The sequence below is a fragment of the Mustela lutreola genome, chromosome 6 (genome assembly GCF_030435805.1).
Source record: "Mustela lutreola isolate mMusLut2 chromosome 6, mMusLut2.pri, whole genome shotgun sequence".
Taxonomy (NCBI): domain Eukaryota; kingdom Metazoa; phylum Chordata; class Mammalia; order Carnivora; family Mustelidae; genus Mustela; species Mustela lutreola.
This window is the reverse complement of record NC_081295.1, coordinates 10,185,603-10,207,733: the sequence shown is the minus strand read 5'-3', so window position 1 is coordinate 10,207,733 and position 22,131 is coordinate 10,185,603. Positions and strand designations below refer to the sequence as shown.

The 22,131-nt window shown below is 43.0% G+C and overlaps 1 protein-coding gene across 10 annotated transcripts in view; it reads left to right on the top strand.

Moving 5' to 3' along the window:
- The window catches only part of ARID1B (AT-rich interaction domain 1B), a 439,398-nt gene that overhangs the window by 313,368 nt on the left and 103,899 nt on the right, over nucleotides 1-22,131 (top strand). The window lies entirely within an intron of this gene.

Here is a 22,131-nt window from a genome sequence, read left to right as displayed (position 1 = left end):
ATTTGCCAATAGTTTACTCTGTTCTCTTGAAAGCATACATGGTAGTTTTATCCCTTCTTACCATTTTATTTCTTTCATGTTTAAAAAATGCTTATGATGGGATGTTTTATATATAAATAAATAAATGTATATAAACATATAGAACATGCTAACCATGAGACATAACTTTCAAAGAATACTTCTAAGCCCCCCTGTCCAGTTTAAGACTTGGAGTATCACTGGTGTTATTGTGTCTACCTATGTGTTCCTCCCTTACCTTCAGACTTCTTCCTCTCCCCTGCCTCAAATACTCTCTGAATATTTTTATTAATTCTTTTTTGGGTTTTTCCCCCCAAGAATCTAGTATAAAAATTCATAGAGTATGTATCATTAGTTTTATTTAGTTTTGAGATTTAGAGAAGCGTATTTATAGAAACATGCTTAGAATGAATCGCTTTTCACCAGAGCTGAGACAGCCTGGGGGCAGGGAGGGTTGCTGTTAATAATCATGGGACAGCAGGCATAAACTAGGAAGGTTCTTGGCACAACAGGAAATGCGGTTACCCCCTTTGTACTATAAATGTTCTCCTAGAATTTACTTTTTTAACTAAATACTTTGTTTCTAAGATTCATCCATATTTTAGATAACAGCCATGATTTAGCACGTTTCGATGTTAACCTTTCTTTCAATAATGTTTGTGCTTACAGAGATTGTAGTAAAACCTCGATTTATCTGCTTTTAACATTTTTAAAGCTATGAATACTCTATATTTCAGAATTCCTGAGGCAGTGTTTGGTTATGAGATGGTTTCTGAAGCATCGCCTACCTAAACATAGGAAAGTCATGTAAGCTACTGCATTGGTCGAGCAAGAAAGCACTGCTTTCTAAATTGGGTCGAAAGGGCTTTTCTCAATAACTTCAAAGAAAACTTCTCTGAGGTATAAAGATACTGTAGTTCTTTAAAATTCCTGACATGTGTAATTCACAGTCTGATGAATTGCGCATATACATTTATCATTCCGCTGGGGATCTTGAAGCGTCCGTTTCACCCTTCGGGTTTTTTTTTTTTTTTTTAAGATTTTATTTATTTATTTGACAGAGAGAAATCACAAGTAGGCAGAGAGGCAGGCAGAGAGAGAGAGAAGGAAGCAGGCTCCCTGCTGAGCAGAGAGCCCGATGCGGGACTCGATCCCAGGACCCTGAGATCATGACCTGAGCCGAAGGCAGCGGCTCAACCACTGAGCCACCCAGGCGCCCCAACCCTTCGGGTTTTGATGTGGATAGAACACACCCCGCAAGAAAAGATCCCCCTTGGGACGCAGGAGGGCTCAGTCCATGGAGAAGGCGGCTCGGCAGGGCAGTGGCTTCCGGGCGCGCGGCTGTGTTCCGTCCTGCGCATGCGCAGGCCCTGGCTGCTCCCGGAAGACGCCTTGGAGGCCTGATGCTTAAGGTACCCGCAGGTGGGGGCCGGAATAGGATTCTGTGCCCGCTTCCTGGGAAAGGAAGTTTTTAGTAGAGGGTTCTCAGGTTCCTTGGAAATGTTGTTTAAAGCCTCAGTTTGTTTTTAAACTCTGATCAGAAATGCGAACTGCCCAGGGCTGCCATTTTTACTTCTCCCTCCACGCCAGGCGGCCCCTCGCTGTCTGCCTGGTCCGGGGAAGGGGTGACGGACGCAGCGCGGGGTCCATCTGCTGGGAGGAACGCTCCTCAGGTAGATCCGCAACCGTGTTTGCTGAGCACCGTGGAGGAGAGCACGGCAAACGGAACGTTTCTTTCGTGTTCGTGTTGTGAGAGGAGTGACCTGGGAAATGTGGTCAGCGGTTTCGGCACGTGTTGTCTTTTCTCCTGGGTGGAATCGCGGTAATATTTCAGCAGGACGGACTTTTATAATCCTCTGGACGCACCTCCTCTTACTGGTGCTCGCTTCCTCGCTCTGTAACCTTGGACAAGCCTCTGAGCCTCTCCGTGCCTCAGTTTCTGCATTTCTAAAGGTAATAGCCACCTGTCTTAGGGTTCCTGTAAAGTTTGGGTGTACGAATGCACCTAAAGCGGGCGCGGGGTGAGCACTGAGCGCGTGTTCGCTCTTGTGGTTACGGTTAATACTGCCTGGGACCTAGATCTAGGCTTGCCCCCCTGATGACTGTCCAGAGCAGCAGTTGGTTTGGGCAGCGAGTCCTCAGATTCTTAATCCTGTGGTGTTCTAGTACAGTGCAGAAGACACGCATGTAAAGTTTCCGGTGATGACTTGCTGTGTTTACTGACGTCACTCAGTAGGACTGCCTTCGAGCTATCCATGAACGCACAATATGTGGTTTCACAAAGTTGAATCCATGTTTCTCCTAACTCAGGAAAAAAAAAAAAAAAAGGATGTAGTTTAGTGATTGATCTTTTTGGGGATTAGACCTGAGAAGGCCCAGGGGAGACCAGAACACAAAGGAAAACAAGAATCTTGCTTCATTTAGATCATAGGCAAATTGATCGTTGTGTGATGTGATGGGCAGGCAGTCTGATATATAATTTAACAATAGAGGTAATTTAAAATCCAGGGTTATTTCTCACACTTTTGCATGTATCAAGACAGCATCAACTAATTGATCAGTACCATCTTATTAGAGGCCAGGCACAGTCAAACAGGTTGCTCACTGAACAATGACATGGCCCAGAGGGGTAAGGTAAATGAAGGTGAAATTCAGGCTACTCTCGTGTGGGAAGAGGTGCCCTTTTTAAATTCATACAGAGGAGTCACACCTCTATCCGCATGCTTGCCTTGGACCACTTGGTGGTCATCCTCCATGGCTTACATCCAGATGCTACCTGTTTCTCCTCCTCTGTCCCCAAAGCTGAACCCAGGGATGTTCAAACATCGGTTTTGGATGATGCTCATCATAAGACTTATATGTTATTATCTGAAGGGGATTTGTTAAAAATCATTCAGGTTTTTGTTGAAAAAAATTTTGGTCTTCTCTTTCCCTCCACATTGCCTATATACCCTTGTTTTGTTTTGTTTTGTTTTTTTAATGTATTTGTGTGAACTTGGTCATAGGGGTGCCTGGGTGGCTCATGCCTTCTGCTCAGGTCATGATCTCAGGGTCCTGGGATCGAGCCCCGTGTCGGGCTCTCTGCTCAGCAGAGAGCCCGTTCCTCCTCTCTCTGCCTGCGTCTCTGCCTACCTGTGATCTCTGTCTGTCAGATAAATAAAACCATGTTTTAGAGATGGTCATGAAGTTCATGGTTCTTTTTTTATTTAACCAAATGCAAAGATACCTTCCCTTAGAGAATAATTAGGCCCATTAAGTAGTCTCTTCTTTTCTTTTTCCCATCCCTGGTCCTCATCTTGGAATTTTGTGAATCCATACATTTGATCTGATTTTCGGTATTTGCTTCTGAGTCTGTCCTGGTGAAGTATGGGTATCAGGTGGCAATCGCCTGATATCCTGCCCAGGACCGGAGATCTCTAACTGCCGCTTTAGGAACGTCTGCTTGGAATTTCCATCCCGCTTTTCTTCTGTCTGTAATCCTGTGTTTTCTTTTCTCCCCTTTCCTTCCTCTTGTTCCCAGCACTAACTTGTTTCTTCTGACCTCACTTCTCTCCCATTACCTCCCGCTCTAGTTTGCTCCTGCCTCTCCGTGTGTCACAGATGGACTCTTTCAATCATTGTCTTTCTGGCAAGTCATTGTTAAAATGCGCAGCTGGTGTATAGCCGATTGCTGTGATGGGGTAAAGCCAAACTGTTGTGGGGGCTTCTTCCTACTGTTGGCCTCCCAGTGTTTGTAAAAAAAAAAAAAAAAAAAAAAAGGAGCAATCATTTTTCTCCATCTCTATCCTGGTAAATGAAATTGACAGTTAATGAGAACTATCACAGAGGTAGATAAACAAAAGCCCAGGAAAGCATCCCGAATGGCTGAATCTGTTTCTTGCCCGTTAAACCATTTCTCCACCCACTGCAAATTTGCCCTCCTATCCTGCTGCCTCACAAACATTGTGAGTGTCATGGGAACAACTACTGTGATGCACGCTGGCACCGCATCAGCCCTGGCACATCCCTATCGGCCCTGGCACATCCCTAGCTCAGTGGGGCTTTTCCTTCCTGCGTTCTTTTGAAAAGCAGGATGGAGATTTTCTATGGTGAGTAGCCACATGGATTCTCCCTTTGTTTGCACATTATTGGGCTCCAGCCCTGCAGCAGTCTATAGTTAGAAGTTGAAGAATTTCAACCCTGGTCGTTCAGTGTAAACCAGCGTCGGAGAAGCAAAATGTATATGTTCTACATTCCCCCGGTGCCATGATACATTTTCTTGTTTTTACTTTTTGTCTTCATTTCTCCCTCCTCTTTGCATTGGTGTATTTATATTTAGAGACAGCAGTGAAATATCTTCATCCTCCAGTTGGTAGTATGCATGTATATACACATTTAAATCAGGCAAATCTCATGTCGGGTGCAATTGATTTGAAAGGTCTGATGTTAGACACGTGGTTTCCTTCTAATAAATGATCCCGTTGTACTTTTGCTGCTTACTGGCTCACATCCTAGAGTTATTTACCTTGGGTTTAGGAAAATAAACGATTGGGTCTTGAATGTATTGTGTAGGTCTTACACTGGGCCTCATTCGTCCTAACACGTAGTGAAGCTGACACAGCACATCAGAATGCATTGCTGTTGCCAGAAGATTTAGTGGGTGTTAATTTCACTTGTCTTGCCTCCAGAGCCAACCATGCCAGTTTACCAACAAAGCAAAAATGTAAATAGGCCCAACTTTTTTTTAATTTTTATTTTATTGGCCAAAGGCTTTTGTCAGCTTTTTCCTCCATGTGCTGTAAGCAGCAACAGTGTTTAAATATTAAGAAGGGGGAACATACAGTGGGGAGTGGTGATGGGCAGGCAAAAATTAACTGTTCATAGCCCGATAAACTTTTTTTTATTTTAAGATTTTATTTGTTTATTTGACAGAGAGAGATCACAAGCAGGCAGAAAGGCAGGCAGAGAGAGAGAAGGAAACAGGCTCCCTGCTGAGCAGAGAGCCCGATGCGGGACTCGATCCCAGGACCCCGAGATCATGACCCAAGCCGAAGGCAGAGGCTTTAACCCACTGAGCCACCCAGGCACCCCAGATAAACATTTTTATAAAAACTTCAAATGTTCAGACTGCTGAAAATATTCATTAGTTTTGTTAACAGAGATCTAAGGATAGTAACTGTAAATCTTTGAATAGATTTTCCTAATCCTTTCTTTTCTTTTGGAATTGGCATCTGCACCAAGTCCAGTTTTAGGTGGAGTTAAGACCCTTTCATCTTTCATCTGACAGCAGAAGGGCCATTGATTATAACAGGCTATGACCAAAGATACAAATCTCTGGATTCACGTTGGATCCTGGTGAATACATACTTGCTTTCATCGCCATTCCTTCTGGCTTCATCCCAGGTGTTTCCTATGAGACCAGTCAAAGACCCCATCCTAAACAGAGATAAAATTTCTTCAAATATGAAAGTAAAACTCTCTCTTTGAGTTTTATGTGCCTTGCTGTTTGAGGTCTCCCTTCCCACATTGCCCCTCCCCAGCCTGACTGCCAGACGGAAGAGTGAGCACGTGAGACAGAGAAAGCGCACGCGAGAGGCTGTGGGTCAGGGCTGCTTGAGAGCGAGAGACCGTGAACAAGGCGGAGCGAGGTCTTTCATTCATCTTTCCAGAGCGGCCCTCATTGCTCCCATCTTTAGCTCTTCATGCCTTCCCTTTCCCTTTCTGTGCAGTTAGCTGGAGCATGTCCCCAGGGTCACCTCTGCACATGGCCCCCCAGGACGCAGCTGCTTTTGGGAGCCTCCCAGGGGTGCATACCCCGCCCCCACAGGCCCTCTGTGCCCCTTGACCTGTGTAGACTCAGACCCAGCAAATACCTTCAGCTGCTGTCCTTCGAGAAGGATCCCGGGATTTAAGAGCCTGTAGAATTGGTTTGCCAGGGATAGCCCTTTCACTCTCTTAAAGCACCGGTTACTTTACTGTTAAGCCTTATTCTCTGAAGCATTATCATGTCAGTGCCTGGGTGGTGAGCGATGCATCCGGCACACCAACCAGTCCTAATGAATTTGTACCCCTCAAGAAGATCTCAGATCCTAAAAGAATGAATTCCAGAAAGGGTGGCGCGTACTCCATTAAATATGGAAAATGACTCTTCGGGGGCAGCATTGTGGTATAGCCTATGTCAGCCCTCACCTGCTTCTACCCTCCACTTAGCCAAGTGAGAGCGAAGATGTCTGTGAGCTGCAGACACAAACAAGAAGATACTCTGGTCAAAAAACTAATTTTCTTGCTTAATTTGACATTCAGACAAGCAGATTCTGGAAGGATGCTATAATGGGAAAGAGAAAAATGAATTGCATTTAGGAGTTAGTCATAGGCTGGAGTGAGCAGGAAGGATTTTAGTGAGAGGAAATGGTAGTTCCTGGTCTAATTTGTCAAGATTAGTACCTATAAAATGAACACCGGAGGGTGTAAGCCATATCTCTCGATTTTTTAAAATCCATTCCCCTTGGATTTTTAGAGCTGTTAGGACTGAAAGCCTTACCCATCCTAAATAAGGAAATTTTCTACTTTTTAGTTTATCTTTGCTTAAAACTCAGGGTAAAATTCTGAGTTTATTTCACTCTGTGTAAGTGGTTCCAAACCAGTTTCCTGTCATGGTCCCATCAGGAGCTTCTCAGGGATGGCACTGCAGGGAATGACACATTTTTACTTGAAAGCTTGCACAGTCTCCCTACCTGGTAATCTTATTTTAAAACATCTATCAAGTGCTCCTTTTTGGCTTCTGTCGAAGTGGAAATCCTGCAACAGCTTGTTGCAAGGAAGATGCGTGCTGCTTATTGGCAAGCTGAGCAGGAAAAAAAAAATCCTTAAACACAAAATGCCATTGATACATCCGTGTTTTTAATCTGTGGCAGCCTGGAAAACATCAATTCAGCAGTTCTACAAACCGTGGAGAACTTCAGCCAGTATTTTTTTTTCCCCTTACAAAGTAAACTATTTGTATGTTATATAAAACAGTAATTTCAGATCCATTCCAAATGATGCTTAGCAGCATTTAAGAAAGCAACAATATATTTTGTCTTTGAGAGAGACGGGATTGCATCTCTATAGGGCTTAGGTACTGGAGCCTTCCCCTTTAGAGACTCAGCACTTTGTGGATGTCCTGGGTATTCTCCTGCTATTTCTAGAGGGCGGGCTCCCCACTGCTGACCTGCCGCCAGATCCTTGCTTTTGAAATAACTGCCCCCTGGTTCTGAGCTACACTTTAACTTTTGAGGCCCCTCCTGACCAAGTCAGGTATCCTGGTAATTGGGGAAAAGCAGAAATTTTTTCAACTCTTCCATTCCCAATCAGTTTCAAATTAAACCTCTTGCACTCCTCCCACATTCAGAAATAAGAGAACATGAAGATTTTCTCAAAATACACGTTTCCAGGTGGTTTTGCTCCCCCTCTCAGTTAAAATTAAGTTCTGCAATTCAGTTTAAACTCTCCTCGGTTTCCATTGCCTTTCTTTGGTCTTCTGCATACGAAAACATGAAAAAGCCTGTGTCACCAGGGTAGTATTTTGTGTCTCCTTACTGCTCTGTAAGATTAGAGGTGACTGATCTGGCAGTCCACGCCCGCTTCTCCATTATTTTTTTACACTGCTCACAGAAGTGCTTCAGTCACCCTGTTGACTGATTTCAGTTCTTGAGCTGAGCAGACTGTCCGCCCTCTAAACTTGGGCTTAACTGAGTGTTGCTTCTTGAATCAGCAGTGCGCTGCGACCAGTGAAATGCCATGGGCATTGACCTGCGCTGTTCTCTGTCTTCATGGGGAGCAAGGAATCGGAATGGAGAGGACCAGAGCTTTTGTGAACTAATCTTAGCCTGGAAGTAAAAGTTTCCCAACTCATTTGACTACGCATTTTGGAAAATGATAAAAATGAATAGTATGTAAAAGTCAAGATGCCCCTAAAGCTGATTTCACAAACTTCTGATCTGTGTTACCATATTTTCTATATGGAATAGATACCAGTTGTGAAAGGAACAGAACCGTTTTATGGTGGGTGTTATGTTTATTTCTCTCTGTTCCCATAACCCTGGAGCCAGGATTATGATGATGTGTTGATTGATTATAGCCGTTAAGTCTCTTACTAATCAGTTTCATCACTTACTCTCAGCTCACACCCTTGCACCTTTGATTTCTCTTCCATAACAGGGTGATATGGGTTGTCATTGACTAATGAAGAACAGAATTAGTTTCGGCATGAGACAAACGGAATGCCGACACCAATCCTGAAATGCATTAATCTTTAATAATTCACATCTGCATGTTTATAAATGATATAACCAGGGATTGTTAATGTTGATATTCTCCCTTCCAAACAGAAAGTGACATAGGAGTTTGTACTTGCAAACTACATTAAATGCATATAGCTGAATGCCAAGAATGTGACCTTGCTGAGGATGCCAAATGTATGTATTCATTGGGTGGTTTTTTGAAAAGAAGCATGTTGTACTTTTGCTGTTGGATAAATCAGGTGATTTCCTGAGGAAGGCCAGCTGGCCCAATGGCTCAATTTCCTTCCATCTTCATTTACTGTTCTCTTTCATTCATTAATTTGGCCAAGTGCTGACTATATCTTCTTTTGCGGGCATGTTTCTAGGAACTGGGGGAAATGCACTTGAACGCGAGTGACCAAAGGCCCTGTCCTCATGAAACTTAAATTCCACTGGGAAAGCTGGGAAGTGAGCAAATAAGTATGTAATATATTGTCAGGTATCCTGGTGGGGGCAGGGGGAGTGAGGTTGCTTCTTTTAGATAGAGGTGATTGGGGAAGGTGTCTCTTAGAAATTCATATTCACACTGTGAACTCAGTGAACAAAGGGCAGAAGCAAGCCACATGCATGTCTGGGAGAAAGGTGTCCACGCAGAGCAGCGAGCAGGCACGCAGGCCCCCAGTCAGCAGTGCGTTTGGTGTGCTGGGCGGGGGAGACGCAGGGAAGTCACTGGGGCAGGAGCAAGGAAAGAGATGGAGATGGGAGCAGAATGGGTAGGCAGTTCGATTAGAGAGTGATCAAGAATCAGCTTACAAAGGGCTTGTAGGTTATGAATAGGATTTAGGAACTTACGTGGCAGGTAGAGAAGGCAGAAAATGGCACCATCCAATATAGGCTTTAAAAGGATCCTTCTGGCTGCTGAGTGGACTGTCGGGGGCGAGGGTGGAAACGGGGAGATGGGCCTAGGGGGCTACTTCATTAGCCTGGGGGAGGTTGGTCATGTCTGGATGTGTGAGCAGCAGAAGGGGGCAGAAGGGTTTTGATTTTCCCCGAAGATTGGCTTCAGTACAGTGGAAGACAAAGGAGGAACAAGTTTTTGAAGGGGGAATCAAATGTTTGGTTTTGGACATGTTACATTGGAAATGTTTCTTAGGCATCCAAAGGGAGATTTTGAGTAGGCGGCTGGTTCTAAGAAGAATCTGGATTGGATTCTAAGCAGAGGTCTCAGCTGCCGAAGTAAGTTTGTGAGTCATCAGGGTTCTCAGTGACATTTCCTAGGGCACCCATCGTGCATCAGGACCACCTGGAGGGCTTGGGAAAGCCGGTGACTGGGCCCCACACCCAGGTTCTGATGCAGTAGGCTTGGGGTAGCGTTGGAGAATTTGCATTTCCAGCAGGTTCCTAGTTGGTGCTGAAGCTGCTGGTCTGGGAACTGCTGACCTGGGGAATGAGTGAAGGTCATTGCTTCCCAACACTGGCTGACCGAACATCCTGAGAATGGGTGCGAGGCCCAGCTCCACAGCTGCCACGTTCCTGAGGCTGACTGCCGTCCTCCACCAGTACTTTTTAGAAAGCTCTCCAGGTGACTCTTGTATGTAACCATGGTTGAGAAATACTGAGAGAAGAATTCTGAGGACTGAACCCTAGGGAGCTGAGAAATGTAGACTGAACAGGGAAAGGAACAGCTAGTGGTATAAGTGGAAAACCAGGGAGAGTGAAAGCGTTTCTAGAATATGGAGAGAACCAACTGCATCCAGGACAGCTTTGTGCTTTCCTTGAAGTGTCCCGAGGGCATGTTTTGGACGGAGTTGGATCTGTGTATGTATTGGTCATAGGAAATTTTATGGATAAATGGCTCATTTCTTTACGGCAGCATATTGCCTTATTTTTTTTTTTTAACCTTCCTATACATAGGTTGTGATTCAGTTGAAATTATAATGTCACAGGAAGAAAATTCTTGTGATAAAATAACTGCTATATTCTTAGGCCTAATTCAGAAATTAATAGAATTCCTAGTTTCACAATTTTTTAAAATCTATTTCACACAAAATCTAAAAATCATGTCATTTAAATTCTACTTGAAAAAACGACAAAAACTTTTATATTTTGAGAACTGAACCTTAGTATATAGGTGTTTTGTTTTGTTTGTTTGTTTATTTTTTGGTTTGTTTTTTCCCTGTGGCATCAATGGCTTTTATTAGAAGTAGACAGATGGACATCTCAGCTCTTTTCACAGTTTGGCTGTTGTGGACATGGCTGCTGTAAACACTGGGTGCACGTGCCCCTTCGGATCATTACATTTGTACCTTTGGGGTAAATACCCAGTAGTGCGATTGCTGGGTTAGAGGGTAGCTCTAATTTTAACTTCTTGAGGAACTGCCATATAAATGGATGGATAAAGAAGATGGGGTCATATACCCCATCTTTATTTATATGTGTGTATATAATATATACACACATATAAATATATAGTAGTCATGTAAGCTGTGTCAGTCTAAACCAGACCTCTGCATATGTAGACTCTGCTTCATATATGTGTATGTATTTATACATACACACATATATATACCCCATCTTTATACACACACATACACAATGGAATATCACTCGGCCATCAGAAAGGACAAAGGACAAATACTTATATATAAATATATATACATATATATATTATATACATATATAAATATATATAAATACATTTTTATCAGTGTGGATAGAGCTGGAGGGGATTATGCTAAGTGAAGTAAGTCAGTCAGAGAAGGACAGTTACCATATGGTTTCACTCATATGTGGAAAATAAGGAACAGTGCAGAGCATCATAGGGGAGGGAAGGGAAAACTGAAGGGGAAGTCATCAGAGAGGGGGTCAAACCATGAGAGCTTCTTAACTCTGAGAAACAAACCGAGGGTCGCTGGAAGGGAGGTGGGGGGTGGGGGTCCTGGGGTAATTGGGTGATGGGCATGAAGAGGGCACGTGATGTGATGAGCACCGGCTGTTACAAGCAACTGATGAATTACTGAAACTAATGACGTACTCTATGTTGGCTGATTGAATTTAAATGAATATATATACACACATATATATTATCTATCTTTATATACATAGAAAAACAAGTAGGGGGAACTAGTTCAGTATTCCATGTTTTGATGGTACTGATTGTGATTTTATGTCAGCTTTTTGCTCCTGGAGCTGAATTCCTTTTAGCTGGAATATCCACCCTGCCCCTCGCTAGCCTGATAACGGCCCTCACTAGCCTGCTAAACTGCTTATTCTTGAAGATCCAACTCCAGTATCTTTCCCTTTGTAAAGACCCGCGGAACCATCCACGGGAAAGAGAGTCCAGCTGTCCCTCCATGGTCTTGCAGCTGGCCCAGGGGCCCGTTGAGGGCCGTGAGCTGTGCTTCCTTTTAACCCCAGGTGCCAAGCATAATGCCTGGCAAATCAGAGCACACTCAGTAAATGCTGACCAAATTAAAGAGCTTCCAGTTCACTTAGAATAAACAGGAACTCAAGAAAAGTAAGTTCTAAAATTGATCACTTACATGACCTTTCCTCCTCTGGGCTGGGAGCCCTTGTCCCTTTGTTTTTCACAGTTTATGGGATCATTCTGTTTCCCTTTCTCCTGAACGAGATTCCACTATGACAGATTACTTTACTTTCTTTTCCCTAAGAAATAGAACCTGAAATAGTAGTCTTGTAAGCTGTGTCAGTCTAAACCAGACCTCTGCATATGTAGACCCTGCCTGATTTTAGTCCATCATGCACAGTAATTGTGCCATCTAAATATGTAGCATAATTCTGAAGTCCGATAGCCAACTTTTTTCATCATCTCATTATTTTAAATATCTACTACTAATAACTAACCCCATTTTCAAAGAAAATGGCCAATTAAGAACAGATTGGCTATGGGGAGTTTTGTCATTACACCGATAATATTCTCATCTCCTAAGTAGGTGGCATCCACATTGCCCAAATAAACATGAAGTAGGGAGTGTTAGCTCGTGCAGCTGGAATCTGGGCTTCAGCAACACTTGACCGCTATGCTTAGGGTATTTGACTGCTATGCCACAGTTCCATATCTACCTAAAAAATAGATACAAACCATGTTGCTGGGAGCCTGGGTGGCTCAGTCAGTTAAGCGTCTGCCTTCAGTGCAGGTCATGATCTCCAGGTCCTGAGATCAAGTCCCACGTCGGGCTCCGTGCTCGGTGGGGGGTCTCCGTTTCCTTCTGTTCCCGCCTCCCACCCAATGCTCGCTCGCTGTCTCTCAAATTAAAAAAAAAAAAATCTAAAAAGAAACCACGTTACCGATAATACTGGTATTTTATCTGTTGGTCCCAAATTTAAAGATACTGTGCTATCTTCCTCAGATTCTAATATTTAATCGCCAAATTATGTATCTTTTCCTATGTTATCATTCGTCTGCAAGCAGCAGAGAAAGGCCCAAAGCCTGCCCACGCGGCCTCCCTCCCCGGGTCTGCGAAGCAAGGTGTTGGTTCCCGCGAGGCACCTGAGCACTGCCGTGTGGGGTTTTGGCGTGGATGTGGGGTGATTCCCGTGCGTGCGTGTCAGCGTGTGGCACTTTTCACGGCTCCTCCTGTGTGCGGTTGAGAGTTGTCATGACATGTGGGGAGCCAGAATGAGAAATCTGTGACAAGAGAGGAGGGAGGCAGAGGAAACTTTTATTAAAGGAAAGAAAGTACCTTGGCTTTAAAAAGGCCCGTCTCTCTCAGGCAGCACAGAGCAGCGATCAGTGGAAAAAAGGGAGCAGGCAGGCGCCTCATCTAATCTTTCTCCTGGGGGCCCAGGTGGACAAATTGGCAACCCTGTTCGCAGCTTTTTTTTCCTCTCCCCTTTGTACCATAAGAACTGCTAATCGGATCCATGCTGCTGCAACTGTGGTTAGTTATTAACAGAATAAAAGCAGATTTCTTCAAAAGAACGGGTGGGGGAAACGACTATACAAAATTGCAAGGTTGTTAGAATCTTAAATGCACAGCAGTCGATTTTTCCCTTATTCTGAATTATACGATGAATACAAGTCTTTCATCTGTCACTATACCCATTTCTTCAGAAGGCAGCCAAATATTAAGCTTCTCCAACAAAAAAGGAATCTTAGAAAGAGGAAAAATATTGAGGAGGAATAAGAATGGGTAAGAGTGGGGGGAAATTAGGCTTTGTTTTTATTAATTTGTCCTAGTGAGAGAGATATAAACTGCATGCTCGATCTGGTTTCCCCTCCCCTGCCTCCTACTTTACATCAAAGCGGGGATTAGAGCAGATTTCGCTGGTAGCTATCCTGCTTTCTGTGTCTGGTGTGGTGCCCGAGTCAAGTGCAGAGCCTACCGGTTCCTCGCAGGCCCTGGAGGGCCGGGGGCGGGCCCGGGGCACTACACCTCCTGGGCCACGCTGGGCTGCATCGGAGCACACGTATATTTCCCCCATCCCGAGGGGTTTGTCTGCACCCCCACAGATCTTCGGATTGGATCCCCGAGCTTGAAAGCTATTGGGAAGAGGGTGTGTCTGTGAGGATGCGCAGTATGGCCCGGGAGCTGATTTTCAGTCCGGTAGGGTGTATATTTCAGTGCATCTCTGAGGCTCGTAAGGAAGACCTCCGAGATGCCCAAGAAGCCCACAGATGCCAGTGGCTCCCGCTTTCCACCAGATCACATTTCTAGTCCAGTCACTGGTTTCCTGGGTTCGGCTTCACACCTGAAATGAACTAGAGTCAATAAACTTTCCCTGAACTTTTGCCTTTGATTTACTGGCCATTTCTTTTCTCCACAATCATGGTTTAGTTCCTTCACTGGAGTAACTGGGTGAGGGTGTGGTGCAGACCATCTGTACTGAACGGGGCTCAGAGGGGCATGGCCGGCCATGGGGAGCCACATTGCTCAGGCCACAAAGTGCCCATAGGGCATGAGTGAAAATCGTGCATGAGTGGAAACCAGAAGCCACCTTTCCCGCTCCTTCTAGGCCACTTGGCAAGAGTTCAGACTAAGCTCTGACAGGAGACTGAGAATCTCCTGTATGTAAGTGTTTGAGGACTCTGGTTTATCTTCAGTCAAACCTTACAGGGACCTGAACAGTAAAGTCGAGAAATTGGGGTTGCCTTGTATTTCCTGGCTTGACTTGGTTCATACCTACAAGAGCCCGTTCAGATCTTATCTCAAGTTCTCTGTAGAAAGTGTCCGCCCAGAAAGGCCTGGAACGTGTTTCAGATAATCAAGACTATTGAGCTGACTTCCTTGTGAGAAACATGATGTAACTTTAGTATATTTAATTAATAAAAGCAGGCAATTGGAAAAATTCTGGTTGGAGTCCAGAATCCAGGGGGCTAGATGAAATAATAATGAATTATACCAAGCTGGTCTCTGTAATAAAAGCAAACAGAACCCTGAGGCATTTGTGGTTCAGTCCTGTGAAGGCACATTTCTTCCACAGAATGCACCACATTGGCATTTTGTTCGTTATTTGTCAGGCCTTTGAGACTCTTCTAGCCAGAACGCTGGCCATGAGGGTAAGAAAAGAGACTCTAAACCCTCAGACTATGGTAAGAGCAATAATTGAAAAGCTTAATCCAGCTGACAGTGACGGATGGCTTGTTTAGAATGGAGGTGTGTGGTTCCTCTCTGGGTTCTGTCACACTACGGGCATCTTGGGAATTTCCTCATTTCCTTAATGGCTCAGAGATACACAGATCAGCTCCGCTGTGCCGATGTATCTGTATATTTTTAGGACCCAATGGCACATCAGCAGTTGGCATTATCTCCAGTAAGGATTTAGGAAAATCTAACCCTCCTTTGAATGAACATTTGAGCCGTAGGAAGTGGAAGAGTTAGGCTCAGGCTAACTCTTTCACATTGTGGGAGGGCTAGGTTTTATGGTCTGTTACTACTGGAGGGCACAGGTACAGGAGAGCGTTACTTTGTGTGTTATACAACTTTTATTTGAGCTGGGGTTCGTTCCCGATGAATCGTGCTGGTGGTCTGCTTACAGCTGCTCTCCCACCCTCTAAACCCCAAGACAACACCAAATAACGTGATACTGTATGGCCACCTTCAGGCCCTTGAGATAAACACTTCACTGTATCCGCTAAGCCGGAACCTGAGCAGATTCAATATTGGAAATGTCTGCTTTGGAGTATATTAAAGTTTCCTTTCTTGAAGCAAATGAACTAGAAGACACTGACAGAAAGATACCACACTCAAAGTAATTTGTGGATTTTCAGGTCATTTAAATAAATGCTTCAGTTGAGGACATTTGATGAATTTTTGGATTATTGAAAACTCATTTTTCACCCACACTGTTGCCATTAGGCCTTATGCAGGTATTTAAAGTTCACTAAAGAAAATGACTGGTGATCCACTTGCTGCTCCAATTACAGAGCTCCACTGTCTTACCACACACACTGGTTTGGGTACTATCTTAGATAAGATGTCCGAAAAAGACCACAGATATGGAGTCCACCTATACAACCCATCACTGTCCTCTCCAAAGCAAATCACATTTGTCCTTTATCATGGCAGAAGAAAAGATCGTAGCTGGTACTTCATGTTTCAGAAATTAAGGAATAACTTCTATGAAGACAGCCCACAAAGAAGTTACAGGGCTCTTACCAGAAGGATTGGCAGAATGTAAGAAAGATGTCCTCCGCAGCTATATGTAGAAGAATGAAACTCGACCATTCTCTTACACCGTACACAAAGATAAACTCAAAATGGATAAAAGACCTCAACATGAGACAGGAATCCATCAGAATCCTAGAGGAGAACATAGGCAGTAATCTCTTCGATATCAGCCACAGCAACTTCTTTCAAGATATGTCTCCAAAGGCAAAGGAAACTAAAGCGAAAATAAACTTTTGGGACTTCATCAAAATCAAAAGCTTCTGCACAGCAAAGGAAACAGTCAAAAATAACAAAGAGGCAACCCACAGAATGGGAGAAGATTTTTGCAAATGACAGTACAGACAAAAGGTTGATATCCAGGATCTATAATGAATTCCTCAAACTCAACACACATGAAACAGGCAAACATATCAAAAAATGGGCAGAAGATATGAACAGACACTTCTCCAATAAAGACATACAAATGGCTATCCGACACATGAAAAAATGTTCATCATCACTAGCCCTCAGGGATATTCAAATTAAAACCACATTGAGATCACCTTACACCAGTTAGAATGGCCAAAATTAGCAAGACAGGAAACATGTGTTGGAGGGGATGTGGAGAAAGGGGAACCCTCTTAACACTGTTGGTGGGAATGCAAGTTGGTGCAGCCTCTTTGGAGAACAGTGTGGAGATTCCTCAAGAAATTAAAAATAGAACTTTCCTATGACCCTGCCATTGCACTCCTGGGTATTTACCCCAAAGATACAGATGTCATGAAAAGAAGGGCGGGCCATCTGTACCCCAATGTTTATAGCAGCAATGGCCACAGTAGCCAAACTATGGAAAGAACCAAGATGCCCTTCAACGGATGAATGGATAAGGAAGATGTGGTCCATATACACTATGGAGTATTATGCCTCCATCAGAAAGGACGAATACCCAACTTTTGTAGCAACATGGACGGGACTGGAAGAGATTATGCTGAGTGAAATAAGTCAAACAGAGAGACTCAATTATCATATGGTTTCACTTATTTGTGGAGCATAACAAATATCATGGAGGACATGGGGAGTTAGAGAGGAGAAGGGAGTTGGGGTAAATTGGAAGGGGAGGTGAATCGTGAGAGACTATGGACTCTGAAAAACAATCTGAGGGGTTTGAAGTGGCGGGGGGGTGGGAGGACGGGGTACCAGGTGGTGGGTATTAGAGAGGGCACTGATTGCATGGAGCACTGGGTGTGGTGCAGAAATAATGAATACTGTTTTTCTGAAAATAAATAAATCAATTTAATTAAAAAAAAAAGGAAAGAAAGAAAGATGTCCTCCAGAACAGCTATAAAGTCAGGCTGTGGCAGGTAAAACTCAGACTTTGCTTTAAAGATTTGGGAAAGAGCTGATTTCTGTAACATGAAAAAGTATGAGGGTAACATCAGAATAAAACATCCCAGAATCTTAGTTTTGGGTGCAGCAGAATTGAATAACAGGGGAACAGGAAAGATGAAAGTTGGTCTTGGTCATGACATATTGGTAGTTAGTAGGAATAATTCTATGGTGTGGTTAATTTTTTAACTCCTTACTAAAGTTAGTGTCATCTCCAAAAGTTCTTGAAGAGGAGAAGAATAACTCAATTTACAATTGTTTAAAACAATGCAATATGTATTGATTGTGTTGCAGCATTCCAGGCAAAGAACTTGATCATAGTAGGGTTATTAGTAAAGTGACGGGAAGTACTTTTTTCTTCTCAAATTCTGCAGCAACCAGTTAGCACTTTAATTCACATGAATTCCAGATCCTACTTTTTCCTAACAACAAATATTTTTGAATTTATGAATAGGCCCCATGTCTTTGCTGGCAAACACCCCCTGATGCCCCCATGTACCTCCTATCTTGACGGAGGAAGATTGAACAGCAAAATTGTTCAGGCTTCTGTGGCTTAATGTATCATTTCATGTTACTTTTAAGAATCCAATTTGCTTGGATGACTAATGAAGGAATTTCATGTAGGACTTGGCCTTCTCCATAGTAAGGACCCAGTGGGTTTTTACTTCATTGTTTACATTACAGCGCAGTGATCTCCTACTTACATCAGAACTTGTAAGACCAACACAGCACTCCAGATGTTGTTTTCCTTTTATCCATTTTTCCCAAAGTAAGCTAATGAGGCAAAACTGGAAGGAGAGAATGGGTTCCTGGCAAAACTGACATTAAGTAAGATCTGTCATTCAAACGCCAGTGTTGCTCTGTTGGTTAATTATATCACTATCACATCTCAGAGAACTAAAACCTTCCTAGCTTTGTTGTTGTTGATGATGATGATGACGATGATGGTGATGATGATTGTCTGCAGGAGTGCGAAAGGAAGAAATCTACCTTTTCTCTGGCCACTACAACTTTTGAAAAATGGAATTTCTGGGTATTTCTTTGCCTGTTAGTACTGCGTGTTAAGATAGCACAGTATTATTTGAAAAGGGATGAATGATTTGTCTGCCAGAGGCTATTGTAGTTCAGAGTTAGTGTTTTTGTTCTTATTGAATTCCTGTAGTCATATGTTGTAGTCATTTAGAAAGGAATTAACCCAGGAAGTTTTAGCCTCAGTAGAGGATTAACGTGGAAACGCTATTCATCTCATGCTTATTCTCTGCTCCCCCAACACAGCAGTGATGGAGGATAACTGACATGATGGCGTCGCATCAGTACTGATCTGTTTGTTTATTTTGGTCTGGCCAAAAAAGTTGAGAGAGTAAAACTGCAAAAATCATCACTTAGAGCTAACAGTTTACCTGCTAAGTGCAATTACCATTTAAATCTCAGAACTGTGCTCGCATTAAGTACCGAGGAAGCCAGCTTATCCTACACTAGATCTGATTTTAAAACAACATAAACCAAATTCTGTTCCTGACATATATTTATGTAGTCCTCTTTGTTCAATATGGGGGAATGTGTCAGGTTTATATGTCATTGCTATTGTTAATAAATAACATTTGGTGTTTGTTGACTTTTTGAGCAAGTGGCCCTGAAATGTTTCTTTTTTACTGATAACTGTCACTTAAAACAGGAGTTAGCAAACTACCACCTTTGGGCCAAATCCATCTCACCACCTGTCTTTGTAAATAAAGTTTTCTTTATGCTCTTTTGTTTATGTATTATCTATGGTGCTTTTGCACTGCAACAGCTGAGTTGAATAGTTGCAACAGAGAACATATGGCCTGCAAAGCCTGAAATATTTACTATCTGGCAGTTTAAAGAATTAGTTTGCCTATCCCTGATCTACAGTAATAAAACTATGTGATTACTGATAACTAAAGGTTTAATTAACTATTAGTCTAGGCTTGGGGTAATCTATCTCACCTTTATCTATTCAGCAAATATTTATTGAATGCTTATAATAATGTCTGGTTCAGCAGACATAGTGGGGAGCAAAACAGACAAAACAGACAATCCTGTCAATACTTGGAACTTGAATTTTAGTGAGATGAGACAAACAGTAAAGTAAAATAAGAATTTAAGTGAGCACTAGGAACTGTCACCCGAGAGAACGTAGCACTTGTTCGTACTGACTGTCCCACCATCGTATTCTGTGTCATGTCTCAGTCTAAAGACTGTAAACTCTACGTTGCTGCATGTGTACTGATTTATAAGACGTACACGTATGGCCTCTTTTCTCCCAATTCTGTTACATCCCAGTCTTTTGTTTTACTTTGATCATTATCTTGATTTAGTTCTTAAAAGCTCTTTTTAATTAGAAAAATTTCCCTCAAAATCTATCCCAGGGTAATTATTCCAAGGAAAGTATTAGCAAACAAAAGATCAACAGTACATTAAGAAAATAATGCAACATAGGGACGCCTGGGTGGCTCAGTTGGTTAAGCAGCTGCCTTCGGCTCGGGTCATGATCCCAGCGTCCTGGGATCGAGTCCCACATCGAGCTCCTTGCTTGGCAGGGAGCCTGCTTCTCCCTCTGCCTCTGACTGCCATTCTGTCTGTCTGTCTGTGCTCGCTCGCTCTCCCTCTCTCTCTCTGACAAATAAATAAAATCTTTAAAAAAAAAAAAAAAAAAGAAAGAAAGAAAGAAAGAAAATAATGCAACATGACTAAGTGAAATTTATTCCAGGAATGCAAGGTTGGTTCATTGTTAACAACTGCATTAATCCTATATACCATGGAAATAAATCTGTAAAAAAAAATCTCTTTTAATAAAATTCAATATCCAATCATGATAAGAACGCTCAGGGAGGGCGCCTGGGTCACTCAGTTGGTTAAGCGTCTGCCTTCCGCTCAGGTCTGGGATTGAGCCCCACATCAGTCTTCTGCTTAGCATGGAGTCTTCTCCCTCTGCCACTCACCCTGCCCATGCTCGCTTTCTCTCTCTTTTTCTCTCTCTCAAATAAATAAATAAAATATTTAAAAGAAAAAAATTGAAATAGAAATTGAGAGGTACTTTCTCAATGTGATAAAGTATGTATGCCTCAGTTTAAAAACCAGTATCTTTTTTTTTAACTCCTCTTCTTCTTCTTCTTCTTTTTTAAGCCTGGAAAACCCCAGAGAAACAATGATAAATTAACTCAAACTGTAGAATTCAGTGTTGTAGCAGGATATAAAATTAACATACAAAAAGCAATAGCCTATAACATTATGTATCAATTATACTTAAGTTAAAAAAAAAATTGGCTGAGAAGATGGCAGTTTAGGATTCTAAGCACACCCTGCCCAGGGATACAACTAGATAACGCCCATATCAGCATAAATAACCCAGGAAACAACGCAAAGATTGGCAGAACAGACTCCACAACTGAAGGCAGGGAAGAGGCTACGTGGAAGAAGATACAGGAGTGAAGACAGAGTCTGGGATTATGGTCCTCCTCCACGAGGATGGAAACTAAGTTGTGGACAAGGGCAGAATACGGACTTGCGCACCAAGGAGTCCACAGACCTGGAGGATGAAGCTCCATAATGTTTGCCTTTGAAAAAGAGAGGGTGCTAAATTTTGTGAGTTCTGAAAACCAGCCAAACTTAAAGCCTGGAATTTTAAATCAGCTGGTTCAGCCCTGGGAGGGCCTTGAGGGCTTTAGGAAGTGGAGTCCCCTCCCATTTAAGGAGATAGCAGGACAAACAGCCCATGAAGATACAGCATAGAACCAGCAATTTAAAAAACACTGGGGACAGATGGGAGGCAGAGTGATTTGCTTATCTCAGAGTGCTTCCAGGAGAGACAGACAGCATAGGGAGACCTCTCCAGGAGCAAAGGAGCGGACAGGCATCATTTCTCTTCCCTGTCCCCCAGCATAAACAGTGGCTACCTGCAGTAACCAGCCCAATGCTGACACTTCTTATCTAATGAGCTTGTATCAAGCCCCACCCCTCTGCACTTCCATGGATTTGCCCTTCCCAGTTAGGCTCCCCTAAGTCCCCTAGCCTTGGGCCCCTCCCCACAGAAGACTGGTGCAAACTCTACCAATACCACATCTGCTCACTGCACATTTTACAGGACCTCAGTTCTAGTAGGGGCAGGTGTCATTTTGCAAGCAGATCACTGTCACCTTGCTGCCCATCATTTGCAGAGAGCCTCTGCAGACAACTGCATTAAAAGAAAAAGAGACCAAGACTCAAAAGCAGAGCACCGGGAACACACGTAGGAGACACTCCCTGAAGTGCCAGACCCTGAAGAACAGGGGACACAGCACTGTAGGACACTGCGGGACCCCTCTGCAGAAGGCTCATATCGTTAAGAACAAGAAAAGTAGGTGACTTTCCTAACACATGGAAACAGATACAGAAAGTAAGATAAAATGGGGAGACAGAGAAACATCTTCCAAATGTAAGAAGAGGATCAAGCCACAGCAAGAGACCAAAGCAAAATGGATAGAAGTAATATGCACCTGATAGAAAATTTAACTCCATCATCATAAAGATACTTACTGGACTGGAGAAGATAGTGGAGGACATCAGTGAGACCAGTCGAAATTAAGAATACGATAAATGAAATTTAAAATACACTTGGTGAAATAAATAGGCCAGGTGAAGCACAGGATCGAATTAACGACCTAGAAGACAGAATAACGGAAAGTAACCACACTGACCAAAGGAGAGGAAAGAAAATTATGCAAAAAAAAAAAAAAAGAGAGAAAGAAAAGAATCCAAGTATATCAGTAAAGAAAGCCAATAAAACATGAAAAAGCAAGAGAAGAAAGGATCAGAGATAATCTGTAGAAACGACCACAAAACAAGTAACAAAATAGCAATAAATACATATCTAGCAA